We start from the raw sequence: 16,078 nt of genomic DNA, 5'->3' as shown, positions 1-16,078 counted from the left end.
GCTAGTTTGTGGCATTTGATTGGGGACAACAAGTACAGGAAAAAAAAAAATCAGGATGGCACACATATCACTGCTCAAGCATGTGGGAAAAGCAGGTGTCAAGGAAAGACAAGTGGGGTGAAGGATGCTTTAAGTTTTATGTAATCAAAAAGTGGATGTTCATGCAGGGTGTGATTTAGCGTGCCATAAGCATCCTCAGTGGTGTTCTTACAGTTCTCTGCAGTTCAGCAGACCTTTCTTTCCATCCTGGGCTGCACAATTACTGTCACATAAAACACTTCCTCAGGATACATGTAGGTATCCATGCTCACAAAAGGGAGCATATAATAGTCTACATTCAGCCTGCATTTGTCTCAAAAAACAGTGATGTCATTAGGGCTAACACTGCTTTTCCCTAGAACTGGAGCTAAGTCAGGATAATCACACAGCTGGTTACCAAGGTTTAGTCACAGACAGCACTTCTAAAGTCACCATAACTCAATTATGCTCAGTTGAGAACTCACAGCCATACTTTCAGGAAAGAAGTTGTAAAGGAGATGAAAAAGAATGTTTGTAAGGAATAAGCCAACCTTACCAGCCAGAGATGAAAGCTAACAGTGAATCAGCATTCATTTCATCAGGCCCTTGGAGCAGCTTCCTCTCTGCTCTGCTTACAGCATGTCTGAATCCCTACAGCTTTCCATGAAAGCTGGAGCCATTTTGTCTTTCACCAACTTGATTAATAATCCAGACAGGAATCAAAATGAACTGGATTTTATTTAGTGTGGAGGGAATTTCAAAGATTATTCAGATAGAGGAAAAATTTAATTCAACCTCCTAACAATGGTTACTTAGGGTATTATAAAAAACATTGAAACAAGGAAATTTCAATAGTGTACAAAACCCAATGACAACTAAAAGATGTAATACAGCTTCAGGTACAAATTTTCACAACTGAAGTAGAAGATCAGCAGCATTCTCATATGAATGCTGCCGCTCTGGACCCTCCCTTTTTCCATGATGTGAACAATAAATTCATCTGTTAAAAAAAAAACTTCAGGCTCCTATCAAAACCTGTCACAAAAACACAGAGCTGGTGTTTGACAGGCTGGCTTCCAAAGTTAATACCATATATTGAGTTCAGAATTAAATCTGAGCATAATTCACTCATATGTTCCTAAACAGACACTTCAGTTTAGAAATTAAGGTCATTAATTGAGCTTGCTCTTCAAGTTTATTGCTTCTTAGACTGTGATCACTGAAATGATAATTCTTTTGAGGAGAAAGGTACTCCTGGCATGAAAGCCAACTTCAGAGATTTATATATAATACAGACACAGGACCCTTAGCTTTAACTGCCTTTCAAATGGCTTCTCATCACAGATGTGCTGTGGTTTAACAGGTAATATGAAGTCCATTGCAAAGCATGGGAAGATATTTTCTTGCCATCTCCAAATGGGATTAAGAACTCCCTTTTTCTTTTTTTAAAAAGATGGAGACTAGATGGTCACATGTAATTAGGTGAAAAGGCAGTCAATAAGCACTCTTCAGCAAAGTGTAAGTGTTGTAATATTGATCTCCACTCCCTCTACCTCTACAGAAATTACTGAAGGATAATATGATAAGCAAAAAAAAGATTAAATAAATTAGCTTCTATTCCACAAAAAAAAACAAAAACAAAAAACAAAAAACCAAAAACCAAAAAACCCAAACAAACAAACAAAAAAACAAAAAAAACCCCCACAAAACCCAAAACCCAGACACAAGTATACACTCACAACAAGTTTTGTACAAGAGCTGCATGTTTAAGTTATCAGTTTGTTTCTACGCATATGGAGACTGTAGTTCAGAGGTCTTACATCTCCAGCCTTTGCTCCCTCTTCTCCCTTGGGAAGAATTCCAGAAAGGAAGCTGAACTTTGGGGGAGATAAATGCACCCTGAGACACGAGGCTGATCTCAGACCTCAGACTCCAGAGGAAGAAAGGTCACCTTCGACTTTATTATCTGGAATGACAGACCCAGAAGAGCACAAGGAAAGCCAAAGCTGGCACAAAGGTGTCATTCTGCCTCTGGCAGAGGCACGGGAGGTACCAAACAATGGTAGGAATACTGATTGTCTGAAGTGAAGGGAAAGGGAGGACAAAGGGGGGAGGCAAAAAGAAAGGAGGACAAAAGAACAACATGGAGCAGGAGAGAGATGACAAATTATGCAGCAGATGCATGTGCATTAACCTTGGCAGATGCAGGGCAGAACTCAGTGGGTCCAATTCTTGCATTTACTTTCCTTCACCCCAACACAGCAGCACAAGAATCAAACACAGGACATCCTTTAGCCAAAATACTTCAAATCAACCCAAACAAAAATGCTGTCAAATATCAGAGATCTGTAACCCCATTGGCTAGTGCTTCACTGTTGTTTCCTTTTCCTCAATATTTTAATTATTTGCTAATTTCTCCTGGGAAACTTGTGTCCTAGTTTTCTCAGGAAACACAAGGCTTCATAATTACATAAACCCCTGACTATTTCACAGTTAAAGGAACAAAAACCACAAAAATCTCTGTGAAGTTTAAAATGTTAAACACGTATAAACTAACAGCATAAGGATTTTAAGGAGGCATTTACTATGCAGAGCATTGATAAAAATGAACACAACATAGAATTTAAAATCCTTTATATTAATTTAGGTCCTCTAAAGTTCTGTTGATTTAGAAGGATGATTTACCATTCAGATTGAGAAATAGAGCACTTCTTCACATATTCTATTGTGCATTTTCATTTAAGTTATATCATGATTTATATACTCTATGAGCAGTGTTTTTATAAGGAAAACCAAAGTGAAGCAAAAGTGTGCAAACTGCTTCAAAATACTGACACCTGACATTCATTACACAGTGTTTCTTTTCAATTGGCCAGAGCAAGGTCAAAGTAACATCATAACACATGGCAGCCTGTTCCCTTGCTGAACAAACTCTAATCTGGTCTCTTTTTTCCTCTTATCTTCAGCAAGGGCAAGTACAGGGAGGACCACATGAGTTATGTCCCTGCTTCACTCCCACATTTATTTTATTTTGTAGGCATTCTTCAGACACCATTCACTTCAGGTTTACTCCATGTTTCTTTCTGTTACCCAATCTTTGTAGTTCTGTAATTTTAGTATGGAAAATAATAACTTCAATTTTGATAGTACTTTGAAGTGGCAGACTGTTGGTAAGAGTTTAGTTTTTTGACAAACATTTATAAAAATTAGGAACCCAATAGTCAAAAAAGTGGTTACAAATTAGTCTCTTTCCTGAGCAAGACAGAAGTGCTTCCTCAGAGGTCAGGCACAGCTCTTCTGAAATATGAGGTGTTTTCCTGAGGTGTCATTCACTTTGCAAGCAAGAACTACTCATAATTTTTAAAAATTTGTTTGTTTGGTTTTTGTTTGTTTGTTTGTTTTGTATGTGGTTTTGGTTTGGTTTGGGCTTGGGCTTTTTTGGCACTGCAAAATAGACATTCCCTTCCTGGCACTGTAAAGTGGACACCTCAGAAGAGACAGGACAGAAACTGTCCCAGCTGTACTTGCTGGGAAAAATCAGAGGAAGCCTTGTTAGACGTTGATCCAATTTAGTTAAATTAAACCCCAAATCAGAACCATTATCTAATAAAGATCTTTCAGAGAGGCTGCAGCTGAGCTCTCAGTGAATCCATTCTCAATATTAGGTAGGAGACATCCTCTTTGACAGCTACAATGGGAATTTCCAACTGAGCCAGGGTGACAAATCTGCCACCTCTTAGAGCCACTTGGACACCACAGGGACTATCAGGTGCATCCAAGGTCCAGTTCTGGTATGGCCAGAAATTCAGGGAGGGATACAGATCTCTTGCTCTCCTTCCTCTGGTGACCAGGTGTCACTTCCTTCCTTAACTCAGGCTTCCTCAGAAGCTCATAAACTCTTCCTGCCCCTAAATAAGAAACACCAACCTATAGTGGGAGGAAACATAAAAGGATGGACAAGAATAAAATCCAGCAATATTAAAGGTAGATCTCTCTGACTGTTGGAAAGATTAAACCTGTCACATCACTTCAAATGGCTTGTTGCTGTGGCAGTTCATGACAACAGAATCTGTCTTTTCCCCATTAATGGATGAAAGCTTCTCCCCTGTCAAGTGTTGACCTTTGGGCTCCCATGACAGGCTGGCATGTAATATGTCTATATTCTGCCTAGGAGTCTGTGTGAGTGAGGGTGTGCAGAGATGAGAATGCAGGTTAGAGGGGGATTCTATTGTAATTTTTTTTGTGTGTACTAATTGGAATTTACTGCTCAATGTATTGGTCATTAAGGAAAAAAATCATCCTTTTTGTCTGAAATGATGTTATTCCATCCAATCTCTCCCCTTGGCCCAGGAGAGTCCACAAGAGACTGGTATAAGAACAAGAAATTGTGACTAATGAGGAAAATTTTCAGTCTTGTGTAATGAAACACCACACTTCAAGGTCCATTCTAGAGAGAATAATCTTTAAACCAACTAAGTTCTTATAATTCTAGGGACTTTTAGAGCAAGCAATGCTAATTTGGAGTTTGTAGCTTGCATGTTTATGCTCTGGTACAGTTATATGTTAACAAAGAGGCGAGGAGCTTGAATTTTCAATCTTACAGGACAGGAACACAAAATTCAGAGTGTATTACTGACCATTGACCCCAAGGCCAGGATTGCCAGTCCATATGAACAAAATATGGACATATTCCATATGAACAAAATTCCTCTTCTCCCTCAACCCCTGAATTCCTTAGCCGTTCCACAGCATCTCTGAAGAGCAGGCAGTTTTTAAGCCTGCATGTACACAACAACCTCTAGTGATCAAAGAGGTAACTACAGATAACACAGGCAGCAGGAACTTTTCTTTGTTTCCAGGGTGCAAGACCTCTTTCTCAGAGCGAAAAATACCAGGATCACAACACTTGTGACAAAAATCCTGAGCATTTTTAGCATCTAGGAAGGATAAAAAGTGCTGACAGCATCCACAATGAAAGTCTTGTAATCTCAGAGATTTAATTTAAAAAAAGGTATATATAAAAAAGTATTTATTCCATAAAAGAGCCCTGTGGACCTAGCTATTCATGAAGAAATGAGAGCCTGAAAGCTCTCTGTGCCCATCGAGGAGAAATTTTTTTCCCAGCAGGGTGAGACAGAAGAGACAGAGAAGCTGTAGGTCAGCTAGCACTTTATTACTTCTTAGGAAGCAGAAGAAGATGAGAATATTTCTAAAAAAATCCTTGCTGGGTGCAGAGAATGAGCAGCAATCACTTAATTCAAGTGCTTTGGTGGGAAGTATACTTTGCAGAGAGCATGGCCCCAAACACCCCATCAAAGATGATGCCAAAAATTTGCGACAGGACTGGTAATAACAGCTTGATTGTCAAGTTAATAGAAAGATTTTATTCACTATAACACAGCTTTTGTACAAATTGCTGCTAGGCTCTCTGCATATGTAGACTGGTAAAAAAAAAAGCCACAGAGCACAGACTTTTAAAAGTGCTTTTAGGTTTATAGATAAGAAAGGACCTTTTAAGTGAAAAGCATGCTCCTAAGCAGATTTTTCATCCACTGTCCTGCTTCACAAATGTGCTCTCCAAGTTAGTGGCATAAGCTGTCCGTCCCTGAACTTCTGCTTTTAGACTTCCTCCATTTACTAAAAAGCAAGTTTCTTGGCATAGTTAGAAGGAATTGCACTCTGGACAGAACTTGCTCTAATTTGTCAGCTGCAGAGGGAGTCTAAGACAGCCAAACTTCAGGTAGGGTTAATCTCAGCTAAGGGGGTAAGAGAGTCCCATCTCTGTCTCTGATTTAGCTTACACTCTGTCCAGCCACTTTATACCATTTTAACAGTACTGCATGGACTTACAAAGACCTGACCCCACTGTTATCAGTTTAACCAAAGCCTTTCACAGTCCTCTCAACTATAGTACCATTCACACAGTAAAATGTGATTTTACAAAAATTACGTTTTCATTCATTTGTACATAGGAAGCCAAGAGAGAGAAAAGTACTGATTAAAAAAACCCAACATCAAAGAATCAGAAATCTTGGCAAATTTATAAATAGTTAGAAGTCACCAAATAAAAGCAGCCTCTCAATCCTACTGCTTAATTTGCAACCCTTACATACTTGAAAAAGAAAAACCCGTAAATTTCCCAAGAGCATACACATCATTCCAGAGCAAAGCACTCACTTCACAGAAGCATTAACACAGACTCAAAATAAACCTTTCATATCCACAAGCAATTTTAAAATACAAAGGTGTGGGGGAATAGTTGGGGTAGATGTTCAAAAAAGCTTTTGGAAATCCTTACAGCTGTCTCTGGGCCCAGCAGACATCTTTACCTCATGCCTTAATGCAAAAGGCAGAATTTTGCCAAACTTTCTCTCCTTGGGAGGAAGGAACAGATCATAATACCCCACTCACCAGGCCATAACCACCTGGTGAAAAGAATGTGTAATCCTTCCTACCAAGGAGCAAGTAAAAATACAGCATCCTCCTGCAGCCCCTGACAAGAGAGAGGGACGGACAATCCTCCAGAAGAAAATGGGAAGACATTTCCAGCTTCATTTAGACCTAAGTGTCCCAACACTCACTGTATTTGTGCCATTTTCAGATGTGCAATTTTGTCTTAAACAGCTAAGTGCAAGCTCCAGGGAAATAAACTTTCCATCTGTTATTTTATACACAGATCATATCTAATGCAAACATTGAGGAATAGGATCTTTCCTTACTCCCTCCCCATGGGTGCACAACAAACACTGGGCTCTTTAAGCAGCTTCCCTCCCCCCTTAGTGATGTCTTGAGGAAATTTTTCCAAGTTTTGATAACTGCCTTTTGGCTGGACATTGAAGAACCGATCATTTGACTTTTTCCATTTCAGAAAATAGGTCTTTGTTGGCCAAGCTTTGCTCCACTTGTGACAGCTTATGTGAAAGTATACTATTACAACTGCAATAATTTCCCATTTTGGAGTATAAATCAGATGCCTTCACATTGTAGAGATCACTTTTTGCAACCTCTTTTCATTCATGCTTGAATATCATTAGAAAGCAAAGAAAGCCTGTGTGTGGCTTTTAGGCAGCAAGTAAATATTATGTATTGTGCTTTAACATGTAAGCTTGTCAAGGTGCTGCAATGGTAAAGTGATTTATAAAATGAAAAATCAATATGAATAAACTCCAGTGAATACACATCATGGATTTATCTGTAGCAAGGGGCAATGGGAGACCACCTTTCTGATCCTACAGCTACAGAATATAGTTCTTCTAATAGGAAAACATGTTTTCCATTACAGCCCATCTAATGCCACTGAAATCTGGCATCCCATCAACTCAGAGAATTAAACAAAGCCCTTATTTGCAAATTCACTTCTGCTGTGATTTCACTACAGTCGGTAATACTGCAGAATAAACATCATGCTGACAAATTGTATTGGGTCATTTAACACTCAAATGTAGGTGTTAATTCTCTGAAGGACAGACTTCAATTAGATGGCATGCTTATATGTTTTTTTCATTCAAAATCGCCTTCAAGGTTAATGTATACCCTGAAAAATGGAAGGCTCATCTACTATAAGAATATTCAGATACAAAATATCCACAGTAGAGAGGAAGTGGCTGGATCTGTGATTTAGATTTGAGTCTGCTTCTGGTTAGGATGCCATTGCTCTGAAATAGCAGAAAAATAACTGGCCTCCAATAAAAGCAAGCAGTCCTGGATAATACATTTCAAAGAGCACAAGGAGAGAAATTAATGATGCAAAAAAGATCAATCCCCCCTAAATCGAACAAACTGACAAACAAGCGAACTAAAGTCAAACAAGAAGAAAAAAACTTCCACTTTTTAAATGGATACAGAACAGTCTTAGAAATACTCCATTTTAAAAAAATGAATCTCATCTCTCTTTTCTGTCTCTGCACGTTACCTTACTGTACTGGAAAGAAAACCCTGAAAATTCCTAGAATAGAGGATACACTACCATGTCGCTCTTAATTTCAGCTTTTGTCATCATAAACTACAATCTGCATTATGACTGAATTTACAACAAGGTAGAAAAGTATCCTCAGGACTGTTAATATAAAAACTCAGCTGAAGCACTTACCTCTTTAACAGGAACACACCTAATGAAACTCTGTCAGAGCCTGAACTATGTATCTCTAGATTCACCTTATTTCATAGTGGCTTAATCCTGTTTAATGACAAAACCCATTTCTTTCATCACCCTAACTGTTGCAGTCTCCTTCCTATTCTTTGTTTCAAGCCATGCAGCTTTTTGTTTTTCAAATATGTCTGTAACTAAAATAGTACAGTGAGCAGAGAGAATCAATGTGGGAGAAGAAGAAGAGGAAAGTAATCTTTGCCATAATCTTTGATTCGTTCATAGAAAAATCTTAGCACATGATTTGCAGAGTGCCTTTCACAACTCTCCAGGCAAATTAAGCAAATTGGAAATACAAATATGTTACAATACTAAGAACAGTAAACCTTTCTAGCCCACAAGCCTTAAGCAGAGTAACATAACCTCTCCTCATCTACCAGAAAAAATGACTCCTGAAAGTTAGAAGGGCTGACAGACACTCGGGAAACTCTTTTCAGAGTTCTCCAAAGAAAACTATGCATTTTCTTTGGTGGTTTTGGTAGAATAGAAGTTATTGGTGTGTTTCACAGTTGTTCCAAGTAGCTGCAGAAGAATGTGGCTGTGGAGATAATGACTTGGATTTGATACAGCAGAACCAGCTGGTCACCAATTCCACAATACTCCAATGTACTCCATGTGTCACCAACAAGCTCTAATCACAACTGAGATATGTAGATGCTCTTCTAAGATAAGGAAACAGCCTATGTAAGTAATATCAAAGGTAGTGGCAAATCCAAAAGGGAATCCATAACCTAGGAAATTATTAATTTCTGTGCCCTGTCCATTCTTCACTCTGACAACCAGGACTGTCCTTTCACTCACCTGCACTTGGGTCCGATTCCCTTGACAGTGAAGTTCCCATACCAGGCTATTCAATCACATAGAATGAAGAGTCAGGGATCTCTAAAACTGGACGTTTAGTAAGCAAGAGGATCCAAGGGAGCTAAATATTTCAGCATTGCCATGTCATGCATGGTCTCTGGTTTCCACAACTGACTGCACTGCACAGGGGTAGCTGCTGGGGTTGGAGTCCTCATGAAGCAGAGCTTTTTAGCAGAGTGTAACCAGCTACTCCAGTGAGTGATGCACCCTGTGCCCCAGCAAAGGCAAAGTGACAATATTCACAAAATTTTTTTCCTCATTCTCTAAATTTAGAAATTTTTGGAAGTGATATAAATGTTCCGACCTTACCCATTCAGTGATTCTGTGAATACTCTGGGTGTATTAGACTAACCTACCCTAATTAATTGGGGTCATTCATTAGGGGAGGTTAGTCTAAAGTGACAAGAATACTTGTCATTGATTGTCGGAACTCAGTACATCCCTCTGGGTGTCCAGAGTTGCCGAGAATCCCGTTGGGGGACTCAGAGACTTTGGAATGCTGCCCAGAACACCTGGGGGTTTGATTTTGACCCTTGGATCAAGTTACCAACTTTGCATGAGGACGTAAAAATCACACAGGTTTGAATAGTGTAATAACAAAATAATCACAGGGTGAAAATGTAGATTTTAGGATTTTTGGTATGGGGACAAGATGGAGGAATCTGGGCATGTCTAGCCTTTGTTTCTTCTTCTTCTTGTTCTCCATTTTCTGCAGTGATGTTTGTACTTTGGGATTGGTTTAGAGTAGAAGTGCAGTGTCTAACATAGGTGATAGCTATTGGGAATTAAGTGTAAATATGATATATGTAGTTTGTATTATAAAAGGACAACATTGCCTCGGGGGCAGTCAGGGTGCCTATGGCCGCCCTGCTGAGCAGATCTCTGCTGGGCAGAAAGAAAATTTTATAGATAAGAATTAATCCAGACCGAAGAGTCCAGACTCATTCTTCAGTTGCGCGGGCCGAAGCAGCAACATCCTACGCATCTCAGGGCAGCAATTATCAACAGCAACCCGAGAACTGATGTTTTTTGGTTGGTATCTAAGAATACTTGGTATTAAGACCAATCAACCAACTTGTTTGGTTGGTTTCTAAGAATACTTGTTATTAAGCCCAATACTATTTAAAAATAAGCCTTTTTTGAGGCCAGGTATGCTTCCAGTCATCCTGAGAAGGAGGTTTCCTTGTCTTTCCAGGCAGTAGATAGTCTGAGATGATTAGTTCTACAGTAGCTGCACTTCCCTGACAAAGTACTGTTCTGAATGAATTAATGGCGTAATGAACAAATGAGTCATTTTCTGACACACTAAATTAAAACAAGGACTGGATTTATGAGCTGTGCAGTGGCTCTCAGGGTGACATGCTTCTTTAAAAACAATTTCTGTTTCTTTTTAATGGGAAATTGCAAAACTGACATAAGCTACCAAGACCTGAGAATTTAATATCTATTTATTTGATATGCTATGACTTAAAAGGACCTAATGGAATTGCAACTAACTTCCTTGTTGTTTTGAAAGTATTAAGCTTTGAAAGTATTAAGAGGGAAACATTTTACTGAAAAGAACAAGGGAGTTGAATGAAGTCAAATAACCATGTATTTATTACCTTTCTCCTCTGATTTCAGAGCAGGTAATAAATTCCATTTACATACTGTGAGCTGAAGAAAGCAAAAGCTACCAGTAAATATGATTTTGGACAAATTATGTTTTCCAATATTTTATCCATTATCATCATAATATTCAAAGATGTTTGAAAATCTTTGGAGTTTGGATTGTAAACCAGTTTTTGAAATTTTTCTGGTGTTTAATCACTTCCAAATAGTCAGTTGATTAATCACTTCTGCTATGGGGTTTCATATGAAATTCCTTAAATATGTGGCTTGTGTGAGCAATGAGCATGATACAAGTGAAAATTTCACAAACCCGACTTCAAAAAATACTTTTGTTGGTGAATATTTAAGCATAGCAACATCAATTTTTTGATATCTACCAATACTGTATTTAAGTCAGTAAGGTTTCACACTTGCATATTTACATAACATGATCAACAAGAAGCCTTTCATTACTGATATAATTAAGAATTTGTGGACAAATGCACCCCTGTTAAATTACATCCTTGCATGTTTCTCATTTATAAGGATTGCAGAAATGACAGAAAATGTAATGCTGTCATAAATATGTTTTCTCTTGAAGAGAAAATAATGAAAAGGCATGCAGTGTACATCTATAAGAAAAGAGAACCAGGGGAGTGACTTTTTTTTCTGTTTTATATACAAGCTTGCTTTGTTTCATAATATTTTTTATACAGAAATCTATGCAATTATGTCCCAGGTGATCTTCCCAAGTTTATAATCTTCAAAGCACTCAATTCAGTTCAGAATAGGACATATAAATACACTTGCACAAGATGCCTTGGAGCATTTATGTGATGATCAGAGACATTCTATGGCAAAGAGATTAAAATATGAAATCTTTATATCTTAAGGTTAGAAGGAGTGAGCTGGCTATTTTAGCCTAAAATTGGAAGAGAAGGGGAAAATGGAACAATCTATTTATCTATAACCAAAATGGTTGCAAAGTTTAAAAGCTAATAAATGTTAGAATTTAAGGCACTCTGAAGTGCTGGAATTCAGCTATCCTGTAGTTTCATTTTTCTGAATATGCTTACTTTTATGCACACTTTTTTCTAATCCTTTTTATATGGGTTTTGGCTATTCTATAGTAACTGTCTTTTCCCTTTACAGAGTCAAGATGAAATGTCTGCAGAAAAAGACCTTTCAGCCACTATCTCTGAAGAAAAGAAAGTGTTTGTTAGAGGCGAAACATCCATGTTTCTCAGGATAGCACAAGCAAGGACAAAAATATCTGTGGGGCCCAGTGAGGCCATTTCCATTCCATTTCCATTTCCATTTCCATTTCCATTTCCATTTCCATTTCCATTTCCATTTCCATTTCCATTTCCATTTCCTTTTCTATTGAAGTTAGAGGGGAGACGACCCACCTTGCGTTGGTCAGCTATCCACTCCACTTTATTGATCAATCAGGCACCTTTTTCTAACAGTGTTAATTCACTTCATGCATATTGCAAAATCTGAGCTCACAATAGGTCAGAGATAACATACCAACTCCTCCTTATGTTTCCAATACCAAGATTTGGGTTCTCAAAATTATTCTTGCTTTCCCAAAACAGCCAAAGATAGAACATCTACTTGTTATGAGAAAGCTGCCTGAGAACTCTGATGTGCAAGGCTCTCAAGGCCTTCATGTTTGCCACTTTTACCTGTAGTTAAAAATAACCTGAGAACCTCTGCTGTTTACAGAAGCAGGCTGTGAGAATCTGCTCCTCACAGCTGCCTTCTAGGCCATCTCTGAAAAAATCTCCAACACTTTTCCTTTTCTTTGGGTCTGTCTGTAACTTGAGCCTCCCTGTAACGTCAACTCTGAAGAATGTGATACTGTAAGGGAGTTATGTTACAATACTAATGTTTTTCTCTTTACACAATCTGGTATCTTTAGATAATGTATAACCCAGAAGGCCAAAAAACCCCCACAATTTAAGGAGAGGATGGAGCACATTCCTTTTCGTGCTGTCTCTTGGAAAATGAAAACTAAGCAAATATAAAACTGCTGGAACTTCATGAACCAGGCCATGTAGGTGCATCCTCAATGAACCTTTACAGTGGATAAGTGATGAAATTTGGTTTCCTGCTTTTATAGCCATTGATGAGAAGGAGGCACATGTCCAACTGTCCTAGAAAATGTATTTTCCTCACTCATCCACATTCTTAATATTGGGCGCTGTGGTCTTCTGAAGGATTACAATAATGTTTGGAAGAATGGCTTGATGCTTGGTGCTCATATGGAGTTATAAAAAGCAAAACTTCCCTTGCAGTGTCAATAGCTGGAAAATAGAGGTACTTAGAAAAATACAGCTTTGCTTCTGTTCGAAATCAAAAGAGAAAAAATTAAAAAATCCCAAGGGAAACATTAAAATTCCATGAAAATATAATTTTGTTGAAAATAAGAAAATGTAATCCTTATCAAGAAATGGGTTTGTGGTTCTCAAATGGACTAAAAATGCCTCTTAAAAATACTGATAAAATTTAATTTGCAACGGAATCTCCCTCTCAGAAAATTCAGTGGCCTCTTCTAGAGCTCAGGACAGGCCACCAGCTGAATGAGAAACAAAGAAGAAGTTCTCTGAGACCAGACTTACGTGCTAGACAGTGCAATCCTCATTCATTCTGGTGTTCCTGTGACTGAAATCTACTCAGATGATGTCAATGGCACAATTTATTAATAAAAATGTCACTTCAGCTTCTTGCAAATCCCTAATAAAAAGGCTGTGAACACTGAGATCTCATCTTATTTGCTGTCTGGATCAATCCATGCATTCATTATGCAACTTCCATGTTGCAGGTGACAAAATGATGGACAGGCTTAAAATTATCTGATGGTTTCCTGTTGATTTTGTGGCACTGAAGAGGTAAACGACAAAGATGAGCTTCCCATTATGATTGGAGTAGCTGAGCTTGGCAAAAAGTGACTCCTGACCACATGTACCACCTGGAATGAAATGGCTCTGTGATCTAACAGTGTTTTTCCCCTGCTGGACACAGGCACATGTAACTCTAAATATATCTGATGTGGCTCTGACATTTCGTCTCATCACACTGCTGTGCTGTGCTGTGCAATGCACTGCAACAGAAGGATGCTCTGGCATGACAAGCTGCCAGCTCTAATAAAAGTGTACAGAAATAGATGTGCTTTCAGCTGAGGAGGCAAACTCCTCACTCACCCAGAGGTGTGCAAATAAATGGCAGGCAAGCCTGCTTCATCCTCCCTCTTCTGAGCTGGTTTTCTTCCACTCCACCCCAAATCAGTCACTTGGCTCGTGGTTACCGCAACACCATGTGGTCAGATTGCTGTTGTTTCCAGTGTGCTCCTAGGTAAAAACAGCTTCTCTCCTGTTGGTTTTCTAACAAGGTAAAACTTGCCTTCATTGAAAATGGGCTCTCTTTTATCTCAGGATATACATATATATATATATATATATATATATATAACTTCAGGAAAGACTAGCAGAAAAGAGATGCAGCAGGGAGACAGATACACCACAGGAGGTGAAAAGAGAAGAATACGAGGCACAGGAAATAGTAAAGCAGTACAGATATTGGAGTTCCAGAGAATAATAAGTTTAGATGGCAGAGCAAATGGTAACTGGATTGGGATGGTCAAAACTTGAGTGCGTAAAGAAAATTTCCTGGTTCTTTACCTTTTCATGTAGCCTCAAAAGATAGATATATATATAATAAGGATATATATATATATATAATAAGGAGAGTTAAAGGTTATTTTCAAACAATCAGCAAGCCTATAGCATCCTATAGCTTCTCTCAGCCTATAGCTTACCTGAGAGCTGGCAATATATTTTGGAAGATTTAATAAGAAATAACCTCAAATCCCCCACTGCCAAAGACATTGGTAGTAAACTGAGTCATATTAAGTTAAAGTTTTGAGCTATGACTGCCCATTTCAGAATCTCTTTTCAATGGATATCTTTTTTTAATGAAACTCAGCTGTGAGAATTGTGCATAATACAGCATCTAATATTTTCCCCTTTGGTAAATGGCCTGTGGTTGTGCTGAATGTTGTTCTGGCTCAAAATTGAAAAATATCAGTGGACTTGTCCCAAGTGATGGCTCAGGAACTTGAGTACTCAGTACCTTCTTTGCCTGCATAGTCATCACCTGGATTCTTTCCAAATGCAACAGTGAGATTTAAAACTGAGCACTTGACATTCTGCAAATAGCCCCAGACATCTTCTTTGATTTCAGAATGGTGACAGCTCATGAAAAGTTCACAAAAGATTACTGAATATACCACCTAAGGAGCTGTCCAACAGCTACCCTTTTCCTTTGCTGAATGTCTGATCACAGGAATTTCTCCACATGGGTCTGAAAAGTGTTGCCAACCAGTCAACAAGGAAAATAAATTCTTGAGGGTATCTTACAAAAAAATTAATTATCTCTGCATAAATTAATGGCTCAGGCACAGTAATTTTGAAAAACGCAAGCTTTTTAATTTATCTCTCAAGCAACATCTATTATACTAACATAAAATAATAAATAATAAATAATAAATAATAAATGATAAATAATAAATAATAAATAATAAATAATACTAACATACTAACCATACCTTTGTTTTCCAAGTGAAACATTTGTACTCTGTTAACATCATATATATGGAGGCTGAACTGCTTGGGACTTTCTAGCTTGAAGAGGCTGCTGGAAATTCCAGAAATTCTGGAACAAAAAAAGTATGGATTAGCTGCATTTTGGTGATTGCAGTTCACTGCAAACTGGAGATGAAGAACTGTCCCCTTTAGGCCTTTCCAGAAGATATAAATGATCTTCTATTAATTTTGGAGGTTTTTTTCCTTTGTATGATTTAGTTATGATGTGCCATACAAAATATTTTGCAGGACCTAGCTGGAGGAAAGCCAAATAGAAACATTTATTTTTAAGCTTGAGAGACAGGGTTAAAAAAACAAAACAAAACAAAACAAAACAAAACTGTTTTTTTGGGTTTTTTGGGGTTTTTTTTGGGGGGGAGGTGAGGTTTTTTTGTTTTTTGTTTTTTGAGTTGTTTGGGATTTTAATGGTATTTTAGTATCTAATTCCCCAGGTGTTTTTCATTGTCCCACCCAAATATGTCTGGTATTTATGATAAGTGAAATTGCAAATTCCACTAATCTTTCAGTAAAAAAAGGTGGTATTCTTGGAACCAGACATTATATTTAAAGATTTGCCAGTGATGCTATTCTTGTCTCTATTTTTTTCTCCTTTGAGCTTTCTGATAGTTATTATACTTCACCTGGAGCTCCCCCTTCCTCCAAAGCTTAAAAGTAAAATCAAGTGATTATCAAAGTACCTAATAGCCACAACAAATAAAAAGTTAACACCAGGTTGTTAAACTCATAGGAAAATGAGCAAGATTATTTGAGCTAGGAAAACTATATAAAGCCATGATATAATATTCTCTGATGTGCT

This window comes from Zonotrichia albicollis, chromosome 5 (assembly GCF_047830755.1).
Source record: "Zonotrichia albicollis isolate bZonAlb1 chromosome 5, bZonAlb1.hap1, whole genome shotgun sequence".
NCBI classification, from domain to species: domain Eukaryota; kingdom Metazoa; phylum Chordata; class Aves; order Passeriformes; family Passerellidae; genus Zonotrichia; species Zonotrichia albicollis.
Note: the sequence above shows the minus strand (reverse complement) of the source record.